This window comes from Loxodonta africana, chromosome 12, assembly GCF_030014295.1.
Source record: "Loxodonta africana isolate mLoxAfr1 chromosome 12, mLoxAfr1.hap2, whole genome shotgun sequence".
NCBI classification, from domain to species: domain Eukaryota; kingdom Metazoa; phylum Chordata; class Mammalia; order Proboscidea; family Elephantidae; genus Loxodonta; species Loxodonta africana.
In genome coordinates, this window is record NC_087353.1 from 60,550,852 (window position 1) to 60,566,443 (window position 15,592).

Below are 15,592 nucleotides of genomic sequence, written 5' to 3' on the forward strand. Positions count from 1 at the left end.
GGGTGTGTCCAAGGGACAGGTGTGTTGGCAGGTGCCTGGAGCTATCAGGAAAACCTTGTTATGCAACTTCACGCCTCTACGGAAGAAGAACGCATTTTATCTACTGCATGGGAATATTTTCTCTTGTTTTGTTAAGAAGGTCCTGTTTGTTTTAACCCAGTTCGATGCATGTTTGTAGCCATTTTTGTTGGATGGGTTTGCTTGGTCTTGTTTAATCTCCCTAGCACCTATAGGTCCAATTCCAATTTGTCTTTAAAGGTACACTTAATGTTGCTGGAAATGCTGGTGGTGTAGTGGTTAAGAGCTATGGCTGCTAACCAAAGGGTCAGCAGTTCGAATCCACCAGGCGCTCCTTGGAAACTCTATGTGGGCAGTTCTACTCCGTCCTATAGGGTCGCTATGAGTCGGAATCGACTCGACGGCACTGGGTTTGGTTTTGGTTTAACGTTGCTGGATCTTAACAACTTGTTTGCATTTTTAGTTTGTTTTACTCCTAGCTGTGTGTCTTCTCTCTCACTTCCTCTCCCTTTCTTTCTGTGTGTGTGTGTGTGTTTATGATAAAGACACACTCAGGAAGGCAGACAGACAGACACTCAAAGAGATCAAGGAGATAGAGAAATGTGAGAGAGAGAGGTGGCTGATGGGCAGGAGGGAAGGAGGAAGGAAAGGAGAAAGGGGAGGATAGAGGAGAAGGGGAGGAAGAGAAGAAGGAAGGTGGGCATGAGAGAAAGGGAGAGAGAAGAAGAAGGAGAAGGACAGGCAGGAGGAAGAAGAAAGAGAGGAGGATGTGGCTAGGAGTCAGAGAAAGCCAGGGTGGTTCAAAGGAGAGAAGCCCACCACCCCAACACACACACACACACACACACACACACACCACTCACACACATACACATACACACACACGCATACACTCACACACATAAACACACCACTCACATACACACACACACACACCACTCACACATCACTCACACACACACACCACTCACATACACGTGCACACTGCTCTCATGCACACACATACACACACCACTCACATACACGCACCACTCCCCCCCTACACACACACCACTCACATACACACACACCACTCCCACACACACACACACACACACACACACACACACCCTTAGAGACAGGCAGAGACAGAGGAACTCACACACCCATTGAGACCAGGAATCAATTTGGAAGAGCTGTGCTAAAATCCCACATGTCTGATCTTCTCGGAGAGGATAAATAAAGAGAAGTGACCAAGCTCTCCGGTCCCTGTCCCTGTGAAGACCCCTGCCGTGCCTCCCCTGGGTCTGCTGATAACAGGCTGTATCAGTGGTTCTCCACTTCCTAAGCCTTTGGGTGCCTCCTTGCGATCATCCGACCATCGCAGTCCTTCTGTTGACACCCTGACACCAGCTCTCCATCATTGTTTTGGCTTTCCCATTTTTTCTCACTTCAAAATTGAGTTTCTATGATTCCAGTGCAGACGGGGTGAACTCCAGATACTCTAGTTATTATAGATTAGCCCTGCTGATATTGCAAGTTCGGGAAGAGTTGATATGCTGTAGAATGACACGGAAACCCGATAACAATAGGGGAAAGAGACTTTTATATAAATCTTTTTAAGTATAGTATTTCCATATTAAATCTTATAAAGCGAATGTCTGACTGCATTGATGGATGCGCTCTCTGCTGATGGAGTGTACTTCAGCGTTCCTGGCCGGCTTCCTGAGGATCCCAGGTGATAAAACCCAACCAGAGTATTTCTTCATTATCATTCTCTTCTTACATTTACATTATTCTCCTTGTCACTGAGAACTCAGGACTCCAGTCTATAGGAAATGTTTCGCACATAGTTGAAATATGTTCAGCCTTGCTGGGGAGTCGTAGCTCTGAACACGGAGCCCGTCCTCATTTGGAATGTTTCACGCCATTAAAGTAGTGGTGGGGATGTTGATGGGCTCACAGTCAGCCCACTGGTGTAGGAAAGAAAGACTCACACAGAGACACGGAGCTCATTTATTTGCATCAAACGGTCTCCAATTCTCCTTAATGCCTTAATGCAACGAATAAAAATGTTTAGAAGCTTGTGGAGCTGCAGAGGAAAGTAAATTATTTTTCCCAACACTTTTCTTACCAGCGTAATGTAATGATTAAAGAGCCCTGGTGGCACGACGGTTAGGAGCTCAGCTGCTAACTGAAGGGTTGGCAGTTTCAGCCCACCCAGCAGCTCTGCAGAAGAAAGACCCGGCAATCTGCTCTTGTAAAGATTACAGCCAAGAAAACCTTATGGGGCACTTCTTCTGCATCACACGGGGTCTCTATGAGTCGAAAATCAATTTGACGGCACCTAACAACAACAACAATATAATGATTAAAGGCACAGACTCAGATGGCCTGAGCTCATACCTCTGTGTGGCTTGAGCAAATTACTTATGATCTCTTTGCCTCAGTATTCTGATCTGTAAAATGGGATTGATATTGGTACTTTATAGGGCTCTATGGATTTCAAGAGTTTTACATACATAAATTTTTTAGAAATATGCTTGACACATAATTAGCATTCAATAAATGTGTTTTTGTTTTTTGTTAGTATTACTAATACTACTACTATTACCTGGATGCTCATATCCAGAAATCTTCAAGAAGAATAATATTTTCCAAGCAACATGAAAAGAATGTGTGTATGCATACACAGATCCCTGATATAATAATTCCTTTTCTGAATACTCTAAAACCAAGTTGTTGTCTAGTCATTTCTGACTCATTAAGACCCCATGTGTCTCAGAGTAGAAATCCACTCCACAGGGTTTTCGAGGGACGATTTTTAGAAGCAGATCACCAGGCCTTTCTTCTTAGGTCCTTCTGGGTGGACTGGAACCTCCAACCTTTCAGTTAGCGGCAGAGCGTTATTAACCATTTGCATTATTCAGGGGCTCCTTGTATACTATCAGCATGTTCTATTATTAAGCAAGTTACCTACTCTCTCTGTGCCTCAATTTTCTTATCTGTTGTTATGAAGATTTTAGGAGTTAATACATGCAAAGTGCTCAATACATACTTCAATAAATTTGCTATCATCATCATCATCATCACTGTTATTATTACCTGGAATCTCATGTCCTGAAATCAACAATGAGAAGTATATTCATCAAGCTTCTTAAATAAAATGTATTCACGTATATATAAACCAAAACCAAACCCATTGCCATCGAGTGGATTCCAACTCATAGCGACCCTATAGGACAGAGTAGAACTGCCCCGTACGGTTTCCAAGGAGCACCTGGTGAATTTGAACTGCTGACTTTTTGGTTACAACTGTAGCTCTTAACCACTATGCGACCAGGATTTCCTTTGTATATATAGCTCCTTGATAAAATAAATTTTATTCTGTATGATACAGGCATGTTCTGTTTTTAAGTCAGAATAGTAATGCAGAGTCTGAATTACTTCAACCCACAAATTGGGCTACAGTTGCTTTTTTTTTTTTTTAATCATATACTTTATTTTTTGTTGTTGAAAAATATACACAGGAGAACACCCACCAATTCAACAATTTCTACATGTACAACTTAGTGACATTGATTATATTCTTCAAGTTGTGCAACCGTTCTCACACATCTTTTCTGAATTGTTCCTCCATCATTAAAGTTACTGTCCCCTGTCGTTGTTAGGTGCTGTCAAGTCGAGTTGGTTCCAGGTAGAATTGCCCCATGGAGTTTCCAAGGAGCAGCTGGTGGTTATGAACTGCCAACCTTTTGGTTAGCAGCTGAGCTCTTAACCACTACGCCACCAGGGCTCCCCCTGGTCACTGTCCCCTAGGTTTCCTATTAACCTTTTGAGCTGCTGTTGTCAATTTGATCCCATATACATAGTTCTTTAAAAGAGCACAATGCTCAAGACAGACATTCTTTACTAGTTAAGCTAAACTATGGTTTGAAGAAGATTTCAGGGGATATTTTTGGTTTAAGGTTTACAGATTATCTCAGGGCAGCAGTTTTGGGGGTTCATCCAGCCTCAATGGCTTGAGAAGCCTGGATTCCATGAAAATTTGAAAAACAACTGCTTATCTTACCACACATTTATTAGCTTTATCAAAACACTGTGGAGGAGGTAGTGAATACTACTATTAAATGACAGCGTATTTGAAGAGTGATTTGGTTTTGGAACGTACTGCATGAAGACTTGTCTGTGGGGTGTACCTGCTCTGACTGGTTCACCCGGGAAGAGAGGAGCAAGTCTTCCCCTAAATGTTTTCACAGGCATGTTTATGTGATGGGATTAAATAGCTTACTCAGTTATGAGTTATGAAATGTTGTAGCTGCCTCTTTTGTGATTTGTACTGGATTTTAATTATCATCAGGCAAGTTCCAAATGTTTCAGATGTGTCCTGGGGAGAGTCTTGGTGGAAGAGAAGGTCAGGAGGGAGCCACAGAACCTTTGGGGCAGCCTTCCACACCACCCAAGAGTCCATGCTCTGTTTCTACTGATGTGGGGCTCCATGGTGGCCACTTGGGGTTAGCCCCTTCCAATGGGTAGTAATGGTATCTATTGGGTGGCCCGTCCTCATATTTATTCAATACCTGCTTCTTTATAAATTCCTTCTAGAGTCCTTGGTATTTTCTCAAGAGCAGTACAGACTTTTCTTCACACTTTAATTCGCATGCACGTTGCTGTTGCTAGTTGCTGTTGAATCAGCTCCGACTCACAGCGACCTTATGTGTAACAGGATGAAACCTTGCCCAGTCCTGCACCACCCTCATGATCGTGGGTGCATTTGAGTTCATTGTTGGGGTTATTGTGTCAATTCATCCCAACGAGGTTTTCTTCGTTTTCACTGATCTTCTACTTTACCAAACGTGATATATTATTTTCGAGTGATTGGTCTTTCCTGGTGTCACGTTCAAAGTAAGTGATCCAAAATCTTGCCATCCTCGCTTCTATGAAACATTTTGTTTGTATTTCTTCTAAGACCGGTTGCTTGGTTCTTCTGGTAGTCCACATATATTCAATAATCTTAGCCAACACCACAGTTTGAATGCATGAATTTTTCTTCTGTCTTCCTTAATACGTTTACGTATTTTTTCCATTTATTTGTTCAGTAAGCGTTATTTCTATGCCTACTGCATGCTCATTATTTTCCTCAGCATTGTTCTGGGTACCGGGAAGTACAAGCAAGAGTGAGACTCAGTCTCAACTCTCTGGGAGCTCATATTCTGTTAGGAGAGAGAGAGAGAGATGATTACAACCTGCTATGATGTACAAATGCCAAAAGTCAGAATTCCCACAAAGAGAAGAGAGCTTAATGCTGTCTGAGGATGAGAGCTTGGGGATGCTTTATGGAAGAGGTGATGCTTGAGAAGAGCTTTGGAGAAAGAAAAGGAAGCTCTCCACACAAACCCAAGTGGAGTAGCATGTGGAAGAGAGAAGGAGAAAAAAGACAAGGCAGCCAGAGGAAATGGCATGTGCAAAGGAATAGAGGCTGGAAAGGGCATGCCGGGCTTGGGAGCTACATGTTCCAGGGACCATAGAAGAGTGAGGCAAAGTGTATGAGGAAACAAGACAGGCAGGTAGAGAGACAATGACAATAACCACGCGCTGTGCTGGGAAGTTTGGACTTCACCTGATAAGGGATAAAAAATCATTAAGAGTTTTCAGACATAGTTCAGTTTTTTTTTTTTTTAATTATTTGAATTTTGGTAAGAATATACACAACAGGTCATACACCCATTGATCAATTTCTACATGTACAGTTCAATAACATTATCATTAAAAAACAAAAACAAAACGAAACATTGCCATTGAGTCAATTCCAACTCACAGCAACCCTATAAGTACAGAGTAGAACTGCCCCATAGGGTTTCCAAGGAGTGGCTGGTGGATTCGAACTGCCAACATTTTGGTTAGCAGCCCGATGCTTAACGTCGGTTACATTTTTTACGTTGTATTGCCGTTCTCGCTAACTCTACCCATATTGTTTCACCATCATTGACTTAAACTTACTGCCCCCTACACTTATCATCCATGCTTTAGACTTACTATTAATCTCATATAGATAATTCTTCAAAAGAGTGCATTGCTCATGTACAGCATTCTCTACTAATTTAGCTAAACAGTTGTTAGTTTAAAGATGACTTCAGGAGATAATTTCGGTTCATGGTTTGAAGTTTTTCTCAGAAAGATAGATTCAGGGGTTCCTCCAGTCACAACAGGTCCAGCAAGCCTGGATTCTGTAAAAATTTAAAATTCTGTTCCACATTTTTCTCTTTTTTATCAGGATTCATCTACTGATTCCTTCATGAAAATGTTCAGTGATGGTAGCTGGGCACCATCTAGTTCTTCTGGTCTCATGGCTCAGGAGAGAGTCGTTCACAGAGGCAGTTAGATCTACAGTCCAGTTCCCTCTCCGATTCCTGCGTCTTCTTCTTTGTCCGTTGTTCCAGGTGAATAGATACCAACAAACAAGGTTCAATTTGCATGTTAGGAAGGTCCCTCTGGCTACAATGTGGAAGATACACTGGATAGATGTAAGTTAAATGGCAGGGAAACCAGTTAGGAGGCTATTGCAATAGTCCAGGTAGGAAAATACAGGTGTTTGAACTAAGCTAGCCTTAATGGTTTTGGAGAGAAGCAGATGGATATGAATAAAGTTAGAAGGGAGAATGAATGGTCCTGTTAATATGAATGTAGTGCGAAGAGTCAGGAATAATACCTGGTTCTAGTGTGAGTGAGCCAGGCTGGTGCTGGATTAACTAAGAAAAGAAATACAGAAAGAAATCTAAGCCTGGGAAGAGAAAGGGAGATGAGTATTATGGTGGCATTTAATGACAGGTCAGCATTTATGTCCTAGGGAGCACGATGTGGGAAGTCTCAAGAGCAAACCACATACGTTAATAAGAATCCTGTGAGCAGACAGGTGTCAGAGAAATCTGCAGGCAGGTATCTGGGATGCTGGTATGTTTAGATGTAGGAATTAAAGGGAGGAAAGTAGTCAGCAGTAGTCAGAGTAATGGGGTTGAGGAATGATATGAGACCTCACTGGTCATTTTAAGGATTTGGGCAATTAATCTGGGCAGAAGTGTGACATCATCTCATCTATGTAACGCAACGCCTCTTGCCTTTGTTTCGAGAATAAAGAGGAGGTCTATATTATTCTTTAATGAGAAGTTGGGAAGCTTTGCTTCTTTTTTGTCTTTAATATTACACTGTGTTAGATGGGCATCTGATTGGTCTTTAAAAAAAAAATCGCTATTTTAGTTATTACTTCCAACCCCTATCAAGTCCCCACCCCCAGACACTATTCTTGTGAGAATTAGATGTGGATCCCTGGGTGAGGTAAAAAATTAAGTGTTCGACTACTAACAAAAAGGTTGGTGGTTCAGACCCACCCAGAGGCACCTTGGAAGAAAGGCCTGGCAATTTGTTTCCAAAAGGTCATAGCCATGAAAACCCTATGGAACATAGTTCTACTGTGACACACGTGGGGTTGTCATGAGTCAGAACTGACTCCATGGCTATGGTTTTCGTTTGTTTTGTTTTCGGTCAGGCCGTGGAGCCAGGAGACTAGTCTATGAGTGAAAGAGACCTGGCTGTTTTCAGAAGTTCCCTTCACTCCTGTCTTAGTTTCTTACTACTGCTGTAACAAATTATCACTAACTAGTGGATCAAAAAAGGAGCCCTTGTGGCACAGTGGTCAAAGTGCTTGGCTGCTAACCGAAAGGTTGGTGGTTCAAACCTGCTGCTCTGGAGGAGAAAGATGTGGCAGTCCACTTCTGTAAAGATCACAACCTTAGAAACCCAATGGGGCAATTCTACTCTGTCACGGGGGGTTGCTGTGAGTCAGTGTCAGCTCGGTGGCAATGAGTTTCATTTTGGTTTAGTATATCAAAACAAAATGAATTTATTGTCTTACAGTTTTGGAGGTCAGAATCCAAAATAAGTCTTACAGGGCTAAAAGCAAGTGTTAGCAGGGCTGTGTTCTTTCTGGAGGCTTCAGGGGAGAATCCATTCGCTTCCTTTCCTTTTCCAGCCTCTACTCCTTGGCTTGTAGACCCATCTTCAGAGTGCTTCACTGCAGCCTCTGCTGTTGCCTTTTTCTCTCTCTGACCCACCCCCATAATCCAGAGTAATATCTCCATCTCCAGGAACTTTGATCACATCTGCTAAGCCCCTTTTGCCATGTAAAGTGACAGATTCACAGGTTTTGGGTGAGAATGTGGACATCTCCGGCAGAACCCTTATTCTACCTGTGTTATTCTACAGCAGCCAAGACTTTCTTACTGGTTTGAGTTCTTGTCTACCTCTCTACTTCCTATGCCTGTCAAGGCTCCTTCCTGCAAATAGACCCACCCCAGAATTTTGTTTTAGGTGCGTTACTCTCTCTTAGCCTTCAGCTGAAAGCCCTCCCATGGAAACTTTACCTTAACACATTTAACTTAATCAGCTGATACATGTAATGCATGTTGCATAGTGCCTGGTACATAGGAAGCAACCACAATAATAGATCTCAGCCTATTCTTACAGTCTAGAAGTGTAATTTTGAATCACGATTCTGTGGCTCTGCTTGCAAGCTAACTCTGGGTCTGAGCCATCTGTAAATTTGATAAACGCAATTCTCATGCCTTTCCATTGTTGATAAAGATGTCCAACCAGGCAGAGGCTCTGACTTGGCTCTCTAATAGCCCACTGCCTGTGTAGGAGTGTTTTACACTTTGTACAGAATGTCCACACACATTGTTACAGTTCATTCTTATCTTCCAACAGTTGGTGACTGGTGATTCTCTATTTGCCTTTTTTTTTTGACTACGTACAAGGACCGCCTGGGTGGTAAAAACTGTTAACACATCCGACTGGTAATCCAAAGGTTGGAAGTTGGAGTCCACCTGGAGACACCTCAGAAGAAAGGCCTGGCAATCTACTTCCAACAAACCACCTGTTGAAAACCCTATGGAGCACAGTCCTACTCTGGCACACATGGGGTCACCATGAGTCGGAATCAACTCAATGGCAGTTGGTTTGGATTTTTCGTAGTGTGTACAAGGCAACCTAGGGGAAGAGATGAACTACAAATATAAGTCCTGTGTCCAGGGAGCTTGGGAAACATGTTGGAAGACGTATACATATACACACAGTGACTCCATGTATGAGCATTCTCAGGGCAAATGGATGGGTCAGCTGTGAGTCTAAGTGCACAGCACATAATCCTCATCTGTTTACAGGTGCCCTAACAGCACAATAGACTCAGTCTAGAGCACTCCTAAAGAGCCCTGGTGGCGCAAACTGTTAAGTGCTTGGCTGTTGACTGAAAGGTTGATGGTTCAAACCCACCCAGTGGCTCTGCCAGAGAATGGCCTGGTGATCTACTACTGTAAAGATTATAGCCTAGAACACCCTATGGGGCAGTTTTACCCTGTCTTTTATGGCTGTTATGAGTTGGAATCAGCTTGGCAGCACCACCAACAACAACAACATAGCACTTCTCAAGGAGCCCTGGTGGTGCAGCAGTTAAGCACTTGTCTGTCAACCAAAAAGTCGGTAATTTAAACCCACCTAGTTTTTTAGAGGCTGTGCAGAAGAAGCTTGGCAATTTGTTCCCGTAAAGATTGCAGCTTAAGAGACCCTATAGGGCAGTTCTACTCTGTCGTGTGGGGTCGATATAAGTCTATGAGTTGAAATCTACTTGATATTACACAACAACAACACAGCAATCCTCACTCTGTCAGTCTAAGACCTTAAAGAAACAGAAGGGAATCACTTTTTCCTAGTGAACCCATGCTGGCTCCTAAGGATCACCTTTTCTCATTCAGAGTGGTTTCAGGCCATCTTCTACTGATCTGTGTAGAACAGACAAGTGACATCATGCTTACTACTTTGTCGTGAGAGGTATCTACCCACTCCCCACTTTATAGATATTGAGACATTTACCAATTTTTAAGTGTTTTGTTCTCTCTTCTATTGCTTGCGATTGCTTTTAAACCACTACATCTCAACCTGCAATCATAATATCTGCAAGATATTATGGTACATGGGACTTGATTGAACTGGGCTTTGATTATTAATTTTAATCTAACTGGGGGCTAATGGCAACTTGTTCTTAGTAATCAAACAGGAGGTACCTAGTTGCTGTCCAGCTGACTGTGACTCATGGCGACCCAGTGTGTGACAGAGTAGAACTGTGCTCTATGGGGTTTTCAGTGTTTGACTTTTCAGAAGTAGATGACCAGGACTCCCTTCTGAGGTGCCTCTGGGTGGGCTCGTACCTCCAACCTTTTGGTTGCCAGCCCAGGATGTTAACCATTTGCACCACCCAGGGACTCCTAACTAGGACATAGACTTATCTTAAATGTGCTACTATTCATCTGACTCCAGCGTTGCCTGAATTTACGATTTGTTTATGACTCAGGGTATGACCTCTCTTCCTACTATATTTCCACCCTGGATTTCATTTTTTTATTTAATGACTGTTGTTCTCCTCTTTGCTGTTTTGAGATCATCTTCTTGAGGGGCAAAGCCGAAAGCAAATTAGAAATTACTGCGTCCTACCTTCTCTCTTTCCTAGTAAACTCCGTTTTCAGTGCATTGGAGGGAAACCTCTTCTGACACAAGGAGGAGAGTGTGAAAATACAGCAGATGCTTTAAAAATGGAATGAGCGTTTTCCTTCTGGTGAGGAAGATAAGTGCAGGTCAGTAAAGTTAAGTAAATGTTATACGTGTTTTAAGAATGGTATTAGCATAGGAATGTAAGAGCAACCCTAATTAAATGTGGCTGTTGGAATGGTAATGCATTATCTCAAATCGCTAGTGAAATTACTTTCCTTTTTTTTTAGCCTTCTCTCTGTTATTTTATTCCACCAATAGCCATAAACACCTAAATACCTATCTACTGCCCTTCACTGGGACCTTTTCTCAGAAAATAGATATTTAATTCTGTTCATACATGATATAGAATTGCAGTTATTCTGTTTTAAACTATTTTGCTGGTTTCTTACTTTTTTTTTTTTTTTTTTTTTAACCTTTCTTAGTTCCACGTGGGGACACTGGTAGAATTCAGTGGTAGAATTCTCACCTTCCATGCTGGAGATGTGAGTTCGATTCCCAGCCAATGCACCTTATAGGCAGCCACCCCACCCCCATCCCGTCTGTCAGTGGAAGCTTATGTGTTGCTATAATGCTGAACAGGTTTCAGTAGAGCTTCCAGACTAAGCCAGACTAGGAAGAAAAGAGTGGCAATATATTTCCAAAATCCAGCCAGTGAAAACCCCGTGGATCACAATGGCCCAAGCCTCAATCAGTCACAGGGATTGTGCAGGATGGGGCAGTTTGTAGGTTCATTGTGCGTGGGGTCGCCACGATTTGGGGGCTGACTCAATCACAGCTAATAACAACAACCACAAGTTCCACTTAATATATGGGTTCAAGTCTAAACGTTATTTTTTCTGGGGAAAAAAAAAACTCACCCCTGCACCCAGTTCCATCTTAGCTCTTACTTTAATTGTAATCAATTAACCGATTGATTATTTTTCTTATTAATACCCATATTAGACTGTAAGGTGCATGCAGGGAAGCTTGATAACTCATATCCCGATGAGCCAAGCACAATACTTGAGACATAGTAGTAGCTCAATGCATATTTGTAGGATGGATGAAAATCGACCCAAAACAGCATAAGCCTATTAAACAGATTTTTAGGGTTATGGGGAGGATCACACTGTGTCAGAAGTTTATAGAGGTAGGGGCATTCAAGCAAACTGACAACTTTGGGGATTTATTATACATTTTCTCTCCAGTCCATGGACATAATCAAACTTCAGTCCTGCAAGCCCAGATCAGAAACGTCTATTTCTGAATTGCTATATATAGAGAGAAGAAACAGTCTCTATGAATGTGGAGTTACACAGTATTTTTGGCTCCTTGGCTATTTTCAAGGTTCTTCATCTGGACTTAAAAACCAAATTAATAGACGATCGTTTCCTCTCATCTTTTGCACAGACTCTATTTTGGGAGGAGATACATCACCCAAGCCCGATCAGTGAAAGACGGACAGGCTGTTTTCAGGCTTCAAACAGGAGCCCTCCACAGCGTCTTTCCTCCCATAAGCCCGCAGTTCCCTACAGACCTGCACTGACTTTATTTAATTTTATTAATTTAAGCTAAGTGAATTTTATTTGTTAAGTGTGTCTGTGCACAAACCAAGTACAGAGAACACATTGCTGTCATGTTTGCAGCCTTGAAGTCCAAGTTGGTCTTTTATTTATTTTTTGTTTGGTCGTGAGTTTTGCTTGGTCAGTGTCCTCCAATTCTAATGTGTGAATTAGAAATATTTCACAACCCATGGATAGTGCTTGAGCCCTGTGCATTGTGTTTGCCAGGAGTAGTCCTTCTCTTGTAGTCAAATGCCAGGCATTTCTGTGGTTGTTCTTAATTTGAGTGAGTCAGCCCCAGTTTATGGCGACCCCATGTGCAATGGAACAAAACGCTGCCCGGGCCTGTGCCATCCCCATAATGGGTTGCAGGTCAAACCATTGTGCCCTGAAGGGTTTTCATTGGCTGATTTTTCAGAAGTAGATCACCGGGCCTTTCTTCCTAGTCCATCTTAGTCTGTAAGCTCTGCTGAAACCTGTTCAGCATCATAGCAAAACTCAAGCTGCCACTGACAGATGGGTAGTGGTGCCCATGAAGTGCTTTGGCTGGGACTCGAACCTGGGTCTCCCACGTGGAAGGTGAGAATTCTACCACTGAACATAGATGGCCTATCAGTGGGGCCCTCTGATGGGGGAGGAGCCTGCCAGCCTCTGATCCTGACTCCTGTATCAGGGAATGTTGTTTTAGTCTGATCCCTGTGATATTCACCCCAGCCAACACCTCGACTAAGAGAATTTGTGTTTATATTGATATCTCATCAAAGACCATGGCGTTTGTGAATTGTACATCAATAGCTTTGAAAAACTCAAGTTGGAAAGGAATCAAATAAAACCCCCAATTTAATACTGACTGAATATATAATTGTTGTTTCTGTTGGGTGCCATCGAGTTGATTCTGACTCATGGTGAGCCCATGTGTTACAGAATAGAACTGCCCCATAGGGTTTTCTAGGCTGTAACCTTTGTGGAGAGGCAAATCACTAAGTCTTTCTTCCATGGGGCTGCTGAGTGGATTCGAACCACCAACCCTATGGTTTGCAGCTGAGCCCTTAATGGCTGTACCACTAGGGCTCCTAAATATATAATGTAGTTGTTGTTGTGTGTCATCACGTCAATTTTGACTCATAATGACCCCATGTGACAGAGTAGAACTTCACCACAGGGTTTCCTAGGCTATAACCTTTATGAGGAGCAGATCCCCCGGTCTTTTCTCCCTTGGAACCACTGATATATTCAAACCATCGACCTTTCAGTTAGCAGCCAAGCTCCTAACCATTGCACACAAGGGCTCCCTTTAAGTACATCAGGACATAAACCAAATGTATCAAATGACTCACCATCTTCCCTCTCACTATACCTTCTTTAAATCTTCTGAGTTGAGACTGGCAGATGAGGAAACTGGAATAAAAAATGGATGTTTAGGCATTCAGTAAGGATTTGTTGGTCACCATGTAAGCTTTTAATCTTGGGTGCAAGCAGTGCCGTGGAGACTGTGACCAGGACTATACTGTCAAGGACTCTAGGCCTCATACATATTTCTTTCATGCCCCCACTGCACCTGCAGTTCTTAGCACGGTGCGTGGCACTTTGCTGGGTACCCATAAATACCTGCTGAATTTTGGAGCTGATGATGGGGCCCCTGAGTGACTACCGATGAGGGGCATTTTTCTTTTGCATTTTACCTGTTGGTGGCTTCACGTTCAGCACCCTCAGTGCAGCCTGAGTGTCTGTGGCTTTGAGAGGTGTCATGGAAACTGACCGCACGTGAAAATTAATCCAGGCATTTTTATAGGGCAGATCCGTTGTAGAAACCCCTGCACTCAAGGGCAGCTTGGTCCCAGTGAGCCCGCCCCTGCCTCCTGGCATCTGAAGGCTGTGTTCTCAGGGAGTTCAGCTGTGCAGTGGCAGCGAGGATGGGGCTACAGGACGGTCAGGGCAGATGGCACACCCTTCAGTTGAGATGCCGCTGTCGGGCCTCTGATGAAAGATGCAAATGGAAACCACCATCATGAAGGGGTAATCAAACACCATCCACCCACGTTAATGCGGATTGTCAGGACAGCCAACCTCTTCTTCCCTGAGAGCCTGAAAGGCATGATTATCATGCTGTGATCCTGGCAGAAATCACTGTGGCTCTTACCTTGGGCTGCACCTCTGCTCTGGCATTGATGAGACTCCTGTACAAGTGACCAGCTTCTAGAGTAATGAGACCACCTGCTGCCTCCCTGCTGCCCCGTCCCCCTCTGTGACTTGCCTTTCCTCCCTGTCTGCTCGCCTCTCTGAGATTCCTCTTTAGTAGCAAGATCGAAAGACAGATGTTATTGATTGAATCGAGTCTCCCCAAAATCTGTATTGATTCCGTGGATGTGACCTTGTTCGGGAATAGCGTTTTCTAGAGTCCCGGGTGGTGCAAGTGGTTAACACGCTTAGATGTGAACTGAAAGTTTGGAGGTTCGAGTCCACCCACAAGCACCTCAAGGAAAGGCCTGGTTATATCCCAATAGGGTGTGTCCTAAACCTAATTAGAAAACCAAACCAAGCCAGTTGCCTTGAGGTGACCCTATGTGCATCAGAATAGGACGGTGATCCATAGGATTTTCGAAGGCTGATTTTGCGGAAGTAGATCACCAGGTCTTCCTTCTGAGGTGTCTCAGGGTGAGTTTGGACTTACAGCCTTTCAGTGAGTAGCCAAGTGCACGGCCATTTTTGCCATCCCAGAACTCCAATCCTGATTACTTCTGAGATAGGAGAAGAACAGAATACACAAGCATAGGGTGTATGTAACTCGATGCCACGGAACTCCAGAGAACACCAAGGATCACCAGCAAACACTAGAAACTAGGAGAGAGGCTCAAGGAAGGCATCCATGATATGGACGTCTACAAAACTGTGGGAAAATAAATTTCTGTACTTTAAGGCCACCCACTTGAGGTATTTCTGTTACGGCTACACTGCAGAACTAAGACAGGGGAGTAAGGAAGAGTTGGATTGAATTAATGAAGTGGTTTTGCCATGCAGTGGATTGAGAGAGGTGCAAGGAAAGGCTATAACTAGCAGTGCGGGGAAAGGGAAGGTGTGGGCCAGAGCTCAAGGCAATATACTCTCCCTGATTCCGTTGATTTACCCAAACCACTATTCTCCTGAGTGTGGCTCAAAATGACTTCCAGTTGCTAAGCAACCTACTGGTAGCTCAAGGCCATAACATCTCATAGCTGTGTAGGCATGTTATTTGGGGTACCTTCCCATGCTCCCCCTCTCATTTGTCTCTCTCCCAACCCGATAGCACTTTCCTACAGATTGAAAGCCTCTTTTCAAATTACAATCCCTGACAGTGGCCAAAGACCCAGTAAGCAATTACTAATCTGTAGTGAACAGTTTCACATGGGTTTTATCACATCTTTGATGAGGACATAGTGAAACCCACGTGAAATTGTTCACCACAGATGATCTGGTAAGCA